A 17,474-nucleotide genomic window follows, 5' to 3' on the forward strand; every position below is an offset into this window, starting at 1 on the left:
GGTCTCTGAAACAGAGAAATAAAAATGTGAGCAAAATATACCTTATAGTATTTAAGTGCCGTGGAGTGACGGCTTCTAGAAATGATGCCAATTTCTTATTCCTTGTTCAGGTTTCTTGATTGTGGATGTGTTTAGAGCAAAGGAGATCAAAGTGATGTATTGTGTTTTCAGCTGCCATGTAAAGGCTGATTGGCAATTACAGCCGAGGCATCTGTCACACTTGGCTTTCAGGGAAAGCCATTGGAATGTGGTTGTCAGAGTGAGAATGTATTTGCTCTTTGAATGTGGAATGGTCAAATTTTCCATTATATTTGAATGGAGAGAAGTATTGCATTTGATTGACCTTGTTGCTTAGTCGTTTAGCCAACTGGGTGGGGTGATGTGGAGTAAAAATACTGAAAGAGAAGCTGGTTAAAGGCACAGATTTTTTTTATCACATAATCTTCCGGGGTGGGGGGTGGAGGTAGAGGGTTTCATTGCACCATTAAGTCATGCATTGATCTGGAAATTGGGAAACCAATTAGTCGTTTATTCCATTCACCTGCTTTATATGAGCCCTCCTGGTGAATACATTTTTTATAAAAGTGAAGCTGATTTTTTTTTTTTTCTGTTTTAGTAGTGGAGAATACATGACTAAAAATTATGACACAATCTTTGGGCTCTGTATAGACACGTTGTATAAAAATGAATTTCTCATGGATATGTGTTGAGTGGAGAGATAGTGTGTTCTATTTTAAAGTATGTTTACATTTGAAGATTTTTAGTAAACAGTAATATATTAAAATGGTTTTTTTCTTTGTAACATTATAATACTGCATTCTGTATACCTTACGGTGCGTTGCTAGTGAAAGTATATCCACTATATACTGTTTAATTTTTCCTTTAATGACTTCTCATTTTTCTTTCCTTGTTAGTGTTTTTACCTTGTGTGAAAGAGTCAAATCATGGGCCAAATGGCCCTCAGTCCTACTTGGAATATATATTTATGTCAAATAAAGTCCCTTGTGTGTAATGGTGTTTAGAGCACCTCTCCCTCTGACTCAGAGGCGCTGAGTGTTAAAGGTGGTTTCCCTTTAGGATTATATGGCTCCATGTTTACCAAGATTGGTCATTCTTCCTTCTTACCACCATTACTACCTCTGTGATATATAATAGTTGACAGATTCCACCCTGAGGACAAGCAGATTATTGATGATTTTCAGATTTAAGGTGTCTGTCCTTAAACCGAGTCTCCTATTGATTTACTACTTTCTTTCCTATGAATTAAAGCACAAATCAAAAAATTTTCAACTCTGAAATGTCTGAAGACAGATAACCTCAGAATCATTAAATATGACCAAATAAAATGGCGGCTCTGCTGTATGGATTGACACCAGGGTGACTTTGTTCCACGCGCTTGCCCCTGTTTGACATCCCTCTGTATGAGCTTCCTTTGATCGTCATTCAGCTCAGTTCAGGGCTGTTGAAGGCTTGTACACCACCAGGCACTGAGGTACAAAGATCAATCTATACCTGTGCTTGAGAAATTCCATGATTGGAATTCCTGGGCAGCCTGGGGCAAGTGAGTCTTTGTGCAACAAGGACTCTAGCCATGGAAAGTCAATCCACAGAACTCAGTACAGAATCTGTGTGAGCCGAGATACTGAATCAGATGACACACATTCAAGTCACTGTGCATCAACCCACAGGGCACGTCTAGTAAAAAAATCTTCCAGCAGGATAGAAATTCCCAGACTAGAACGGCAGTGCCCCCTCAAGAAAGTCCCAAACATGGAGTATTTGTGACTAGATCTTGGTATTTCTCTATGTTTAATGAGATTAATGATTTATATTAAAAACATAAAGAAAAGCAATGAAAGCAATAAGGAATGAGTAATAAGAGCTTACATGTTGCATACCACTTTGTAGTATGTCAAGTACTTTCACAAAGCCTTGTATTTTAAATTATATTTTATAAACACTGTGTATGTTCATTTTCCCTTTTCCTATCCCTGAGAGATCTTTTTCTTTCTCATCAATTTGGTTCATCCATTTCAGACTCATTAACAATCCACAGATGTGCTTTTGTAGAGAGAGAATGAAAAGGGAGCTCATTACATACTGTTTGGGTCATTTTCCCCCTCCATATTTAATAATTCCATGACAGTTTGACAGCAGAATCTAGTTCCTATTTGTCCTCTGTGACAGCGGGTTTATCATTTAAGGTACTAAAGCCAGCCATCCAGTCACCAGTGATAATATCTTCGAGCATCAGCAATTTGTTTGGAAAATGCTGTTGTCTGGGTTACAGACAAACTTGGTAATTTTGGACTGGTCTTTGCTTCTTTCATGCTTGCTAAATTAATTTATTCATAAATGCTTGTATTTGAATTACTTATACTTAGAGTCTGTATTCTGTGATTCATCATGATCAGTGGAATGATAAGCCTCAAAGATTTAGTGTTTCTTCACTGCTTGGATATTTTGAACGATGTCTTTTGATGTGGAATAGCCGATCATTCTTTTCAGAAGTAATCTTAAGAGTGGAAAGAATATTGGCCAATATTTCACTGAAGGCTATTGGTAAAGAAATGACTTAGAAAGTGGACTAAGGACTGTTTATACAATTTGATCTTTTGGCATGTTCTCTTTTACAATATTAGATTTTTTTTTGGATTCATAATAAAATTTAGATTTCTGTGGATTTTTAGAAGCTTGTCAACCGGTTGGATGTTTCTGTTCATGCTCTCATCATTCTACCAGAGGGTCAGCTTCATGTGGGTGAGGCTTGTCTGTCTCAGTCATGATCCTAATGTCAATATCTAGCATATGTGCTGAATTAATCAATGAGTGATCAAATGAGTTGTTTCAGACAGTTTCACCTGGCAAATAGATTTTTGCCTGTTGCTTCTACTTCTAATTCTTTCCCTCTTTCACTCCACTCTGCCCAGTCCTGTAGATTAATATTCTTAAATCCAGAATCCCTGTAACTGTCCACAAGGCTCTAGACATGTGACCCTCTCTGCCTCCCTCTGTCCTCTGCCTCCCTCACACGGGCTGCTTTGCTGGATCTTTAATGCCTTTGCATTAGTGTTCCCTCTGCCTGGAATTCTAGTCTTCCAGACACCTGCGTGCTTTGCTCCCCCACCTACCGTACTTCAGATCCTTGCTCAGATGTCCCCTCAGGTGTCGTCCTAACCAACCTATTTTTAATTGCTTCTCTGCTTTATTTATAATTGCTTATCTATAGCATTTAACATTCAAATGCACAGTATCATTTACTTATTTATTTTATTGTCTGTCTCCCCATACCAGAATGAGGGCAGAGCTTTTTTTCTGCATCTTTTTCATTTATTGTTGTAAAAACTACTTAGAAACATGTATGACTTAGAAAACTGCTTGGCACATAACAGGGTTCAGAAAGTGTTTGTCGAATAAATTAATAAAATCAAACTCTACTCCTCTCCAAATCCTTCAGTGGGTTTTTCCTCAAACACACTTGTTAACCTGATGATCTTCGGCCTTCCGTGATTTACTGTTCTGTCTTGAGCTACTTACAACCGTTTATATGATCTGAATTGCTCAGAATGGCATGTCTGTACATGGGCTCTGTATTGGGGGCTTTCTAGAAAATTCTATCTTTCTTCCTTTCTACTTGTCTTCCAGACTGAGCTCAGATATCACTTCTGCCATAAAACAACTCAACCAAAAGTGCCTTCTTTTGCCTCAAAATCCAGAAAACTGCATGTTAATGTGCTGAGGGCCCTTTTTACTTGCTACATTTTATTGTTATATATTGCAAACTTTCCACCTTTCTAGAAGTCCCTTGTTTATAATGTATACTAGAGAAATATCTATCAAATGAATTAGTTGTTAAAGGTGGAGGAGATTGGTTGTTAATTGCTGGCAGAGGGGGATGTAAAAAACGTATATTAATATTTCTAAGAAATTATGAAATCAGTGATATCCATTGTGTTTTTATTTTTTATTTTTTTAAATTTTATTTATTTTATTTTTGGGCTGCATTGGATCTTCGTTGCTGAGTGCAGGCTTTCTCTAGTTGTGGCGAGCGGGGGCTACTCTTCGTTGTGGTGCACAGGCTTCTCATTGCGGTAGCTTCTCTTGTTGTGGAGCATGGGCTCTAGGCGTGTGGGCTTCAGTAGTTGCAGCATGTAGGCTCAGTAGTTGTGGCTCGCGGGCTCTAGAGCGCGAACTCAGCAGTTGTGGCACACGGGCTTAGCTGCTCTGCATCATGTGGGATCTTCCCCAACCAAGGCTTGAACCCCTGTCCCCTGCATTGGCAGGTAGATTCTTAACCGCTGTGCCACCAGTGAAGTCCCCCATTGTGTTTTTTAAATCATATTTTAACATACATCTAATTCCAAAGTCTCTTTTGTCTAAGAAATTTACTCTTTTTTTTAAATTGAAATATAGTTGATTTACAATGTTGCCTTAGTTTCAGGTGTACAGCAAAGTTATTCAGTTTTATATATATATATATATATATATATATATATATATATTCTTTTTCAGATTCTTTTCCATTATAGGGTATTACAAGATATTGAATATAGTTCCCTGTGCTATATGGTAGGTCCTTGTCATGTGTTTTATATACAGTAGTGTGTTTCTGTTAATCCCAAACTCCTAGTTTATTACTGCCCCCCACCCCACCGCCCTTTCCCCTTTGGTAACCATAAGTTTGTTTTCTATGTCTCCGAGTCTATTTCTGTTTTGCATATAAGTTCATTTGTATCATTTTAAGAAATTTACTCTTAATGGACCTTCTCCTAAAAGTGAACAAATAAAAATAAAGAAGCCATATCAACTTTACTTAATGATTTTCAGCATAGTTCACACGTCTATTCTATTTCTTGAGAATGCTCCACTTTTAGGCTTTAGGGCTGAATAATCATCAAAGATAAGTGGAAAATATGTTAAATTTGTGTATATAAAATGGTGGAACCTGTTTCTTTTATTCCTTCTAGTTAATCTTTGTAAGACATCAAAGGGTAATATTAGCATCCAACTCACAGTTTTTTATTAATCATTTGAAAGGAAACTCTAGGGTGAGAAACCGTAGCATAACATGTTTGAATATCATGGAGTGGTGGGAATCAGAATCCTTATTTTGTTCCCAGGTGCAATAATAATCAGATGATAGTAGCTTAAAAGGTACTGTTGATAATAATTAGTACTTCTCTTGTGCCCTTCATCAAGAAATCGTAGTACTTTGAGGCATTAGCTCATTAGTCCTTTTGAAATTTCTATGAGGAACTGACATGGCAATATTTTCTTCCAACACAGAGAGAAATTAAGGTAGAGAGAGGTTAAACCTGTTGCTCGCAATAGCAAGCCAAGTCTGTATTAGAGACACGGCAGTGACCAAGTAAGTTTTCCTGAGATAGGGAGAGAGTCCGTGACAAGTGTTGGCCAGGCCTGCTGCCTGTTTTTGTAAATAAAAATTTATCAGAATGCAGCCGGACCCATTTGTTTACATATTGTCTATGGCTACTTCGATGCGACAGAATTGAATGGTTGCAACCAGGATTGTATGGCCACAAGCCTGAAACATTACTTTCTGGCCCTTTGCTGAAAAAGTTTGCCGACAACTGGTCTATGACAATCCTTACTTTTTATAAAGGAGGAAGCTGAGATTTATAGAGGTTAAATATTTATTGAATTTTAATGAATGTATGTGACTTACTCAGATCACTATTGACAAAAGTGAGATTAAAATACCTGCCATCTCTTTCTTGGGACAGTCCTTGCTTCTGTTGCCTCAACAGAACATCACTTTGGGAGGATGATCTGAAGCCTTTTAAATCTTTCAAATTATAAGACCACCTTGGGGAAAAAAATGCCTGGGAAAAAATGGTCATTCTTCTCAACAGGGTCAGAATTGGAAAATGAATAAGTCAAGTCCCTGAAGGGACAGTTAATTCAAACCACCATAGTATTAGGCGATACATCTTTATTCTTTGCTTCCTCCAGTGGTGTTAGTCAGTGTACTGAAAGGGAGCCTGTAGTCCTGAGGAGATTCAGTTTCTAGAGTAGGTAACTCATAAGATGGCTTTGAGTTAGTTCTCTGCAAAACACTGCAAAACATGACCTGATTTCAACCACCGTGGCTCCCCCAGCAGGTGTCTGATTGTGAAGGCAGTGGAGAGGGCATGCTGCTAAGAGTGTGACTGCCAGTCTCTGATGGAAACCTGAGGGCCCTCATGAGCCCCTTCCAAAATTAAATGACTTACATTCCATCAAAAAGAAAAATGGCTTTTGAAGAACATAAAAGCACCTTCCTTCCTGAAGAGAGAGATGAGAGTTTTCCTCCTAAAATCAACTCTGATTGGCTCATTTCCCTTAAGTGCTTTAGGACTTTAATTTCTATCTGAATCTATTTGTTTATAGTCACCACCCCTTTCATTTACATTAAGGGGTTTTGTATAGTTTATCTCCTTAGTGATCCTCATGATGAGTGTGGAAAGTGAGAAGGACAGAAGGTTCTCATAATGGGCTACCTGGAGAAGCAGCAGCAACATCTCCTGGGAATTGGTTAGAGATGTAGACTCTGGTGCCCCACCCCAGACCTACTGAATCACAGACTGTGGTTGAACAAGCTCTCATAGGTTTCAGTGTGAGAACCATGACCTAGACAGTGGTGTAATTCAGGGCAGAACCCTTGCCTTTTGATTTCTCGCCCAGCGCATAACACAGGCATCCTTTTGGGTCACAGATTAGGGCTTTCTTTGAAGAGACTTCTGACACGCTCTTCTTTTCCTTTGTGGCATTTACACACTTCGTGATGGTATCAATATTTGTTTGTTGACTTGTTTATTGCCTGTCTTCTCAAACAGGATAACAGTTTAAGGAGAGCAGAAGTCACATCAGTCTCATTCACCCCTAGCATCCTTAGGATCTAACATCATACCCAGTTCAGAGCTGGAGGCTTTCAGTACATAGTTACTAGAGGAATTAATGAAAGGATTGTCTTTGTCAGTGTCCTAGTTGCACTGCCAGAAACCAACCATGAGAACACTCCAGGTAAGCGTACACGAGTCCAGACATCTGCAGAGCTAGGGCTGCTGCCCCTTGTGGTAGCATCTCTGTTACCCTGTCACCCAGCACGCTGCTTGCTCAAAGATTCTAGCACCGTAAGACAGCACCGGGACACAATTGGCTTAGTTTGTCCACATGGTACACATATAACCTACACTTAGATTACGTTCTTTCATTTTGTTTCATTTTGATTTGACTCATTTGGGTAACATAGATTCCATCCCCAAGTAGCTTTGTGATGAACTAACTAAAAATCCTAATAGTAAATAATGTCTTTTAAACATGTCTACATTTTGGAAGCAACTAGGTATTTACATTGTTGCATTACTGGCTGAGTATAGAATAAATGCATGTACTTGGCTTGCACTATTTGACATCTTAGCGGGCCTTCAGAGGACACTGTCTATACCTTCTTTTTCCTATGTGATCAATAGGAAATAACAGTGTAAATCAATTCTGAGAAATAATGTAAATGGACTCTCCAAGGCAATTCCTGCTGTGAGATAAGTAGTTAGCGTTGACACTGGCATTAACCGCAGGGGGAGTAATCAGCCTTTGGATGTGCCTAATCAGAGTTATCAGCTAAGATTAAAAAGGAGCTACTGTTGCGCAGGATTTAAAAGATGAACATTTGAAGGTGTTCTCATAAATTAAAGCCATCAGAACTGCTTTGAGTAATTTAGGATGCTTTGAGGTCAGGCACAAGCAAACAGGAAAGGTTAATCTCAGAGCCATGGTAGTTAATGTGCAGGAACAGCAGAATACATTTATTGAAATAAGCAGCAGATACTGAGCTAAATGAAGATTTTCCTCCAGTGCTAAAATGTTCCTTGAGTTATTACTGACATATATGATTCAAATAAAAAGTGGGTAGACTTATTAACTAGCCTTGCAATTAATCACTTATCCCAAAGATTAAATATTAGACCGCTTCATGGCTTGATTAGAGGTGTTTCCAGTTGAAAATATTGATGGGACCAAGCTCTGCACTATGGAATAAAAGATTGATTCTAGGTCAAGTACACTAATTGTCAAGGTAGAAGGTCCGAGGAGAAGTCCTGAATCCAGTATATTCTAATTGTTTGGTCAAGCCCTCTGAGCCTGGGTTTCCTCATCCATGATTAGCTGGGGGTGGGCATATCTACCTTAGGCAGGTTTGTTAAAGAGTAGACACAGAACCACTTTTTAATAGTGTACGACATATAGCTATTATAAGATTCTATTATTACTTGTAAACTACTTCCCATGCCTCATTAACTTACTCAATCTATGTTTATTGTTGCTTTCTCTGGGCTTGAGTGCTCTTCTAGAGTGTAGAAAACTACAGTGAAGAAGATAGCCAAGGTCCTGTCGTCTTCGATCTTAGGTTCCATCAGAGAGAGGCAGAAAATAAAGACATGCACGTAAAAGCAAAGCCTCTCAGATGATGGTAAGGGCTATGAGGAAAATAAAAACTTCTGAGAGAATGGACAGTGGAATGAGGGGACTACTTTTCCATGGTGGTCAGGGAAGGCCTCCCTGAGGAGGTGATGCCGGAGCTGAGAGCCATGTAGCTATCTAGGGAGAAAGTCATTGCTGGCAGAGTGAAAACACTTTACCACTGGGTTAAGAAAAATCACCTTGCCTGACGTGTAAAACAAGATAGTCCATGAATTTTTCTTTCTTTTTTTTTTTAACATCTTTATTGGAGTATAATAGCTTTAAAATGTTGTGTTAGTTTCTGCTGTATAACAAAGTGAATCAGCTATACATATACATACATCCCGATATCTCCTCCCTCTTGCATCTCCCTCCCACCCTCCCTATCCCACCCCTCTAGGTGGTCACAAAGCACTGAGCTTATCTCCCTGTGCTATGTGGCTGCTTCCCACTAGCTATTTTACATTTGGCAGTGTATATAAGTCCATGCCACTCTCTCACTTCGTCCCAGCTTACCCTTCCCCCTCCTCGTGTCCTCAAGTCCATTCTCTACATCTGCGTCTTCATTCCTTTCCTGACCCTAGGTTCTTCAGACCATTTTTTTCTTTTTTTTTTTTAGATTCCATATATATGTGTTAGCATATATGGTATTTGTTTTTCTCTTTCTGACTTACTTCACTCTGTATGACAGACTCTAGGTCCATCCACCTCAGTACAAATAACTCAATTTCATCTCTTTTTATGGCTGAGTAATATTCCATTGTATATATGTGACACATCTTCTTTATCCATTCATCTGTTGATGGACACGTAGGTTGCTTCCATATCCTGGCTGTTGTAAATAGAGTTTCAATGAACATTGTGGTACATGACTCTTTTTGAATTATGGTTTTCTCAGAGTATATGCCCAGTACTGGAATTGCTGGGTCATATGGTAGTTCTATTCTTAGTTTTGTAAGGAACCTCAGTACTATTCTCCATAGTGGCTATATCAATTTACATTCCCACCAACAGTGCAAGAGAGTTCCCTTTTCTCCAAACCCTCTCCAGCATTTATTGTTTGTAGATTTTTTGATGATGGCCATTCTGACCTGTGTGAGGTGATACCTCATTATAGTTTTGATTTGCATTTCTCTAATGATTAGTGATGTTGAGCATTCTTTCATGTGTTTGTTGGCAATCTATATATCTTCTTTGGAGAAATGTCTTTTTAGGTCTTCTGCCCATTTTTGGATTGATTTGTCTGTTTTTTTGATATTGAGCTGCATGAGATGCTTTAAAATTTTGGAGATTAATCCTTTGTCAGTTGCTTCATTTGCAAATATTTTCTCCCATTCAGAGGGTTGTCTTTTCATCTTGTTTATAGTTTCCTTTCCGTGCAAAAGCTTTTTAAGTTTCCTTAGGTCCCATTTGTTTATTTCTAGTTTTATTCCCATTTCTCTAGGAGGTGGGTCAAAAAGGATGTTGCTGTGATTTATGTCATAGAGTGTTCTGCCTATGTTTTCCTCTAAGAGTTTGATGGTGTCTGGCCTTACATTTAGGTCTTTAATCCATTTAGAGTTTATTTTTGTGTATGGTGTTAGGGAGTGTTCTAATTTCATTCTTTCATATGTAGCTATCCAGTTTTCCCAGCACCACTTATTGAAGAGGCTGTCTTTTCTCCATTGTATATTCTTGCCTCCTTTATCAAAGGTAAGGTGACCATATGTACGTGGGCTTTCTATCCTGTTCCATTGACCTGTATTTCTGTTTTTGTGCCAGTTCCATACTGTCTTCATTACTGTAGCTTTGTAGTATAGTCTGAAGTCAGGGAGCCTGATTCCTCCAGCTCCGTTTTTCGTTCTCAGGATTGCTTTGGCTATTCGGGGTCTTTTGTGTTTCGATAAATATTGTGAAATTTTTTGTTCTAGTTCTGTGAAAAATGCCATTGGTAGTTTGATAGGGATTGCATTGAATCTGTAGATTGCTTTGGGTAGAAGAGTCACTTTCACAATGTTGATTCTTCCAATCCAAGAACATGGTATATCTCTCCAACTAGTTGTATCATCTTTAATTTCTTTCATCGGTGTCTTATAATTTTCTGCATACAGGTCTTTTGTCTCCTTAGGTAGGTTTATTCCTAGATATTTTATTCTTTTTGTTGCAGTGGTAAATGGGCATGTTTCCTTAATTTCTCTTTCAGATTTTTCATCATTAGTGTATAGGAATGCCAGAGATTTCTGTGCATTAATTTTGTATGCTGCTACTTTACCAAATTCATTGATTAGCTCTAGTAGTTTTCTGGTAGCATCTTTAGGATTCTCTATGTATAGTATCATGTCATCTGCAAACAGTGACAGCATTACTTCTTCTTTTCCAATTTGGTTTCCTTTTATTTCTTTTTCTTCTCTGATTGCTGTGACTAAAACTTCCAAAACTATGTTGAGTAATAGTGGTGAGAGTGGGCAACCTTTTCTTGTTCCTGATCTTAGTGGAAATGGTTTCAGTTTTTCACCATTGAGGACAATGTTGGCTGTGGGTTTGTCATATATGACCTTCATTATGTTGAGGAACGTTCCCTCTATGCCTACTTTCTGGAGGGTTTTTATCATAAATGGGTGTTGAATTTTGTCCAACGCTTTCTCTGCATCTATTGAGATGATCATATGGTTTTACTCCTTCAATTTGTTTATATGGTGTATCATGTTGATTGATTTGCGTATATGAAGAATCCTTGCATTCCTGGGATAAACCCCACTTGATCATAGTGTATGATCCTTTTAATGTGCTGTTGGATTCTGTTTCTTAGTATTTTGTTGAGGATTTTTGCATCTATGTTCATCAGTGATATTGGCCTGTGGTTTTCTTTCTTTGTGACATCTTTGTCTGGTTGTGGTATCAGAGTGACAGTGGCCTCGTAGAATGAGCTTGGGAGTGTTGCTCCCTCTGGTATATTTTGGAAGAGTTTGAGAGGGATAGGTGTTAGCTCTTCTCTAAATGCTTGATAGAATTAACCTGTGAAGCCATCTGGTCCTGGGCTTTTGTTTGTTGGAAGATTTTTAATCACCGTTTCAATTTCAGTGCTTGTGATTGGTCTGTTTATATTTTCTATTTCTTCCCGATTCAGTTTTGGCAGGTTGTGCATTTCTAAGAATTTGTCCATTTCTTCCAGGTTGTCCATTTTATTGGCATAGAGTTTCTTGTAGTAATCTCTCATGATCTTTTGTATTTCTGCAGTGTCAGTTGTTACTTCTCCTTTTTCATTTCTAATTCTATTGATTTGAGTCTTCTCCCATTTTTTCTTGGTAAGTCTGGCTAATGGTTTATCAATTTTGTTTATCTTCTCAAAGAACCAGCTTTTAGTTTTATTGATCTTTGCTATTGTTTCCTTCATTTCTTTTTCATTTATTTCTGATCTAATCTTTATGATTTCTTTCCTTCTGCTAACTTTGGGGGTTTTTTGTTCTCTCTCTAATTGCTTTAGGTGTAAGGTTAAGTTCTTTATCTGAGATGTTTCTTATTTCTTAAGGTAGGCTTGTATAGCTATAAACTGCTCTTAGAACTGCTTTTGCTGCATCCCATAGGTTTTGAGTCGTTATGTTTTCATTGTCATTTGTGTCTAGGTATTTTTTGATTTCCTCTTTGATTTCTTCAGTTATGTCTTGGTTATTAAGTAGTGTGTTGTTTAGCCTCCATATGTTTGTATTTCTTTCAGATTTTTTCCTGTAATTGATATCTAGTCTCATAGCGTTGTGGTCAGAAAAGATACTTGATACGATTTCAGTTTTCTTAGATTTACCAAGGCTTGATTTGTGACCCAAGATATGATCTATCCTGGAGAATGTTCCATGAGCATTTGAGAAGAAAGTGTATTCTGTTGTTTTTGAATGGAATGACCTATAAATATCAATTAAGTCCATATTGTTTAATGTATCATTTAAAGCTTGTGTTTACTTATTTATTTTCATTTTGGATGATCTGTCCATTGGGAATTGCCATTTTTATTTTGAGAAGAAAAATTAATTCCGCCTCTGTTCTGTTTTGTTGCTGTTAGCTAAGTGAAGCAGAGGTAACTTCCTCGGTACATTTGTGGCAGTGCCCTTCCAAATCTGTTTGCAGTCTAGGTGGTGTGTTTCCCATTAGCACCTTCATTTTTCAGAACCATGTAGAGTTTTCATTTCTAATCACACATTATTTGTGAAATCCCTATAATTTCCTGAGGGCTTCTGAAGCTTTCCTTTCCCTACCTGTGACATTTTGAGGAAAGATTTATTCCCCATCTGTGTTTATTCTGCTTTGTGAAGATCATCAGAGACAACCTCAAATGTATTTTTGCAAATTCTCTTTCAAATTGTGTCTGTTTTGCATTTACAGTTCAGTTACCCATTTGAAGGTGTATGGAGGACAAGGGGGTATCTTAGAAATCCCCATCTTTCCAGACACTCAGTTTTTTCTTTCTTTCATCGTGGAGCATGATGCCAAATGATTGTCTTTCCTTACATGGCCAGGTGATTTTTTTCCTGTTTTAATGTTACTCCTCTACTTGGGTGTGTCACATACATATATGTATACATATACATGGACACGTCATTTTTCATGTACTCCCTTAGAAGTATGTTATTATGCTGAACACAGATTTCCTTCTGCATTATAATGTGTTTTATGAGTATAGAATTCAGGGCTTTTTTTTCAGTTTTTGGGGCTATTTGGGAAAGTATTCTGGGAGAGTTTGGGGGTGGTTTGATGGAACTGAGATGGAGGACTTTAGGGATCCCCTGGGAAAAGTATACTTTGCATCTAACAATCTGTCTGGTACATACTAAGTAGTGATAAGTGTTTCATTCATTCAGAAAACACTGATTGGTTCCTAAAATATGTGCCAGGTGCTTGGCTTATCTTTTGGAAAAGAATGATATGCAAAACAGACAGGGAGCTTGCCCTCCTGGAATTGAGTTGAGGTGAAATGAACAAGTGAGTTACCCAAGATCACACAGATTTAAGTGATGAAGCCTTACCGGGAGTACAAATTGTCAGTTTTTCCATCTGTGATCCTTTCTTCTTTTTCATGGGGGTTTTCTTTGGGGCTTCATGTAGTGAAAAATCTGGTGGTGTTGACCTTCTTGCCTCATGCTTTTTTGGGTGTTTCCTATGCAGTGACCAGTGGAAATGGTCAGTGGATTCCAACATATTTGTACCCTGGGAGGGGAGGAGGGACATGGCACACCTCTCTTTGTCTAATATAGTAAATAACTCTGGAAAACCTTTTTCTAACTTGGCATCAGGGGTACAGGCCTTTCTTAACTTGGGTGTGGTGTAACAGTTGCCCGACATTTTCTAACGACATATAGAGCATAGTCCGGTAATCCCTATGAACTCAGAGTTTGATATTTCACATTACTTAAGAATAAGGCAGACAGTGATTTGTAAACACTTTTTTCAGCAATTAATTGTGATTTGATATCCATATGTTTTAGTAAAAAAAAATCTTTTGGATCTCTAGTCCCTCAGTCAGAATGTAAACATGCATTGTTATACAATGTGGAAACCAATTAAACAGACAAATTCATTACCTATGGATTCATTCTATTTATTTTCTTTAGAAGTGCCTTTTAAAAATAAGATTGACACCTGTCTGTCAAAGCATCCATACCAAGTTATGTTTCCCACACATAAAAGACATGGGTGGAGTTCAGGAGTCCTTGCCTATCCTCCCGTGTTATGGCCTCTCTGCTCATTTGTTTACTTTCCCTTTCTTTTTTCCCTTTAGTGCTTTGTAATTGCCTGTCACATTTTTCTTGAACTGTTTGATTGATTGACTTGTGGCATAATCCATTTTAGAGATAGGCTTTCTTTCTATTGATATTCACGTCCCATTAAATGGTTAAGAACGTGGGCTTTGAAGCCCAACATTCTGGGCTCAAGTTCAGGCTCTAGATTTGGGCAAGTTATAAAACCTCTTTGTGCCTCAGTGTTGCCACCTGGACATGGGAATAAGAATAGCCCTGCTCTCACAGAGATGCTGAGGATTATGGGTCAGTGTCTGGCTGCACTCAGAGCACTGCCAGACTCCATGTAAACGCTGTATAAGGTGAGCTGTTTTTCCCTGAGGTTATCCTGACCACCTTATCTGAAATGTCACCCCATCACTCTCTATTCTCTTGCTCTGCTTTACTTGACATCACAGCTCTTATCATCATCTGAGGTTATTTTATGTTATATTGGTTTGTTTATTGAATGTTTGTCTCTTCCACTAGAATGTAATCTTCATGAGAGCAGGGACTTTATTCACTATTGTATCTCCTGGTCTGAGGAAGTCTTCAAAACCATTTGTGAATGATCAAATGTATGTGCACAGAAACTTTAATTACTTATAATTATTAGCAGAGTTACTGGAAGAAGTAGCCTTAGAAAACATTTAGTTTCGTATTCTACTCATTTGGCTCTTCCAGGAAATTGGCTAATAGTTAAAAATAAGCCAGGAAAATAGCATTAATATACTGGGAGGTCAAGCCCATATTTGACATTTGGTATATCTACCAAGAATGTTTTAGGTGTGCTGTACATTTTTTCCCCTATTTCTCAAAACTGTAGATTAAGTAGTAGTGTCAGGATGGAATAAGGCAGAGAGGAAGAGGTTTAAAAAACTTGACCTGGGAAGCATGTCCTGACTTGCTTGACTGAAAGCCAGTAGATTGATAGGGAGGTCCTTTCCCATTGATTTAATCTGTGTTCACAGATGATTTCCAAGCTCAATTTATTGTTTAACCTCATTAAAATAAAGTGATAATTTGATGGGTTTGAAATATGTTATGACTGACTTTCTGATTGAGACTGCTAGCCCTAGAGCTTACAACTTACATGTAAATGTGTTCAAAGGGGAAATATTGATGTTTGTTTCCTCTGTGTTCACACTGTTCAGACTTTATGGTGAATAACAAAGCTTTACAACTTGTTTTTCACAAATAGGATGCTAGAGACTTGCAGCAACATGGAAAATCTATTTATTATTTTGTGTCAGAGTTATCTGGGCCATCTCCCCCTTTACAGACCCGCAGAGCTAATTGTTGCTTGGGGTAGAGAAGGAAATAGCATAATAGCCAGTGGTTAGAGAATATTAATTTCACATAAATAGAATTTCCTTTTATTACAGGGAAGGTAATTTTCTGACCACTAGGCAATAGAGTGGAATTTACTGTTAACCCCAATTTTGCCAGATGGGTGAAGGCATAACCCACCCCATAGTGACTTTAGGACTTCTGACATAAAGTTTTAAAAATATAATTACAGTTTCTTGCTTAGGAATCACCTCTGCTTTCAGCACTTGTAGTTGCAGCTATGGTCCTGAGACCACTGCATCAAGTAGGGAAAAAAAGAAAATTGAGGTGATTTGAGGAAGAGAGAAAAAAGTTTACATGGGGTGTTCATGCAAAAAAAAAAAAAAAAAAAAAAACCCTTAACCACAGCATGTATCTGGGTAATGGGCATATTCAGTGGGTGAATATCCCAGTTATCATAAAGCCAGTCCAACATGGCTTGTATGTGAAGCATATAAACTGCTTCATCTGAGTGTTCCACTTGGCATTTATAGGGGGAGTTGGACAGTCCCCCTTCTCAGAGTAAACAGACCTCACAGTAGATTTTACCCAGTCCATCATTTTGGAGAATGTTATGTGTCTGGATCATCTGTAGCTCACTTGTTCCCTAGTGAGCAGTGAGTCCTGTGTCAACCCAAACAGGTTCTTCTGCTCTGCAACATTCAAAACCAAAGACAGTGCCCCTAAACTAGTCCCTCTCACAAACTATTTTAGTAAATGTTCTTCAGGAAGCTAAAGATACAGATCCACAAAATGATACAACTCCATCACAGTATACGCTCTCGTTTCAGTAGTGTCTTGACCGCCCTACATGGACTACCTTCTTGGTGACCAGAGGTACCTTCATTGTCTAGGTGTAATTTTTCCCTTTTCAGGCTGTTTTGTGGCCAAAACTCAGACTGACCAAAATCTAAGCATTGTCTAGCATCAAGGCCCAAGCCAGAACTTCCTTTTTAGCTACTACAGATAACAATAAACAAGGAAAGGTATGTTTAGCATGGTTCTTATTTTGCATCTCCTTATGTACCCAGTGAGCCAACTTGGGAATCAGATCTACTACCATTCCTAAACTCCACTGGTAACTTTTAACTTTAATAACTGCTCATGGTGCAGCTGCAGATTTACACCATGTGACTAGGGTTCAAAAATTCTACATTACTGGCCTTTTCATCTTTTCTCTTCCCAAACCATGCATTTCTGTGAGCCAAGGTGGGCCTGGTAAATCCCAATTCTGCCACTTCTTTTTTTTTTTTCATGTGATGTCTAAAACATTTATATTAACATATTTCCATACAAATAACCCAAAGAAAGTTTAATATTAGTTGTTTTTTGTTTGTTTGTTTTTTTGTACTGAAGGTTCTTATCAGTCATCAATTTTATATACATCAGTGTATACATGTCAATCCCAATCGCCCAATTCAGCACACCACCATCCCCACCCCACCGTGGTTTTCCCCCCTTGGTGTCCATACGTTTGTTCTCTACATCTGTATCTCAACTTCTGCCCTGCAAACCGGTTCATCTGTACCATTTTTCTAGGTTCCACATACATGCGTTAATATACGATATTTGTTTTTCTCTTTCTGACTTACTTCACTCTGTAGGACAGTCTCTAGATCCATCCACGTCTCAACAAATGACTCAATGTCGTTCCTTTTTATGGCTGAGTAATATCCCATTGTATATATGTACCACATATTCTTTATCCATTCATCTGTCGATGGGCATTTAGGTTGCTTCCATGACCTGGCTATTGTAAATAGTGCTGCAATGAACATTGGGGTGCATGTGTCTTCTTGAATTATGGTTTTCTCTGGGTATATGCCCAGTAGTGGGATTGCTGGATCATATGGTAATTCTATTTTTAGTTTTTTAAGGAACCTCCATTCTGTTCCCCATAGTGGCTCTATCAATTTACATTCCCACCAACAGTGCAAGAGGGTT

General features: G+C 38.2%; 1 protein-coding gene across 2 annotated transcripts in view; it reads left to right on the top strand.

The window, feature by feature from the left end:
* The window catches only part of MACROD2 (mono-ADP ribosylhydrolase 2), a 1,988,024-nt gene that overhangs the window by 627,885 nt on the left and 1,342,665 nt on the right, over nucleotides 1–17,474 (top strand). The gene's annotated exons all lie outside the window — the stretch shown is intronic.

The sequence above is a fragment of the Mesoplodon bidens genome, assembly GCF_964165515.1.
Source record: "Mesoplodon bidens genome assembly, chromosome: 15".
Lineage (NCBI taxonomy): Eukaryota > Metazoa > Chordata > Mammalia > Artiodactyla > Ziphiidae > Mesoplodon > Mesoplodon bidens.